Source organism: Fopius arisanus, unplaced genomic scaffold (genome assembly GCF_000806365.1).
Source record: "Fopius arisanus strain USDA-PBARC FA_bdor unplaced genomic scaffold, ASM80636v1 scaffold00005, whole genome shotgun sequence".
Lineage (NCBI taxonomy): Eukaryota > Metazoa > Arthropoda > Insecta > Hymenoptera > Braconidae > Fopius > Fopius arisanus.
This window is the reverse complement of record NW_011887744.1, coordinates 1,602,805-1,603,761: the sequence shown is the minus strand read 5'-3', so window position 1 is coordinate 1,603,761 and position 957 is coordinate 1,602,805.

The window sequence follows — 957 nt, the reverse complement described above, 5'->3', positions numbered from 1 at the left end:
TTTCTGAAAAAGTATCAGGAGAGCATGACATTTGAGAAGGTTTTCGCGGAAATTGAAGAATTTAAAATTTCTGAAAAAGTATCAGGAGAGCATGAATTTTGAGGAGGTATTCACCGACATTCAAAAATTCACAATTTTCAAAAAAGTATCAGGGGAGCATGACATTTGAGGAGGTATTCACTGAAATCGAAAAATTCGAAATTTTCAAAAAAGTATCAGGGGTGCATGACATTTGAGGAGGTGTTCGCTGACATTGAAAAATAAAAAATTTTCAAAAAAGTATCAGGGGAGCATGAAAATCGAGGAGCTATTCACTGAAATTGAAAAATTTTAAATTTTCAGAAAATAAAATTCTCCCAATCGATTGGTCCCTCTGACAGCGGGACTGCTACAGAGGCAGTTACCGAGTCGGCTGACGCGCAGACTCCCCGTTATTGGGTGCGACCCCCTCTTTCTCTTGGGGTGAGGTCCTACAACGCTGGTTGGGTCGCTCAAACCCCCAGAACTGAGCTGCTCAGTGCGAGTGGGGTGGCCCCATGGTGGGGTGTCTGCGCGTCAGCCGACTCGGTAACTGCCTCAGTAGCAGTCCCGCTGTCAGAGGGACCAGTTGAGTGGGTGAGTGTTAATTTCTGCGTTAGAAAATTGGTTTCTGTTTTTTATTATAACATTTCCATACTCCCCTGATACTTGTTCAAAAATTTTGAATTTTCGAATTTCCGTGAATATCTCTTCGATTCTCATGGTCCCCTGATACTTTTTTGAAAATTTTGAATCTTTCAATTTGAGTGAATACCTCCTCGATTCTCATGCTCCTCTGATACTTTTTCAAAAGTTTTGAATTTTCGCATTTCCGTGAATACCTCCTCGATTCTCATGCTCCTCTGATACTTTTTCAAAAGTTTTGAATTTTCGAATTTCTGTGAATATCTCCTCGTTTCTCATGATCCCCTGATACTT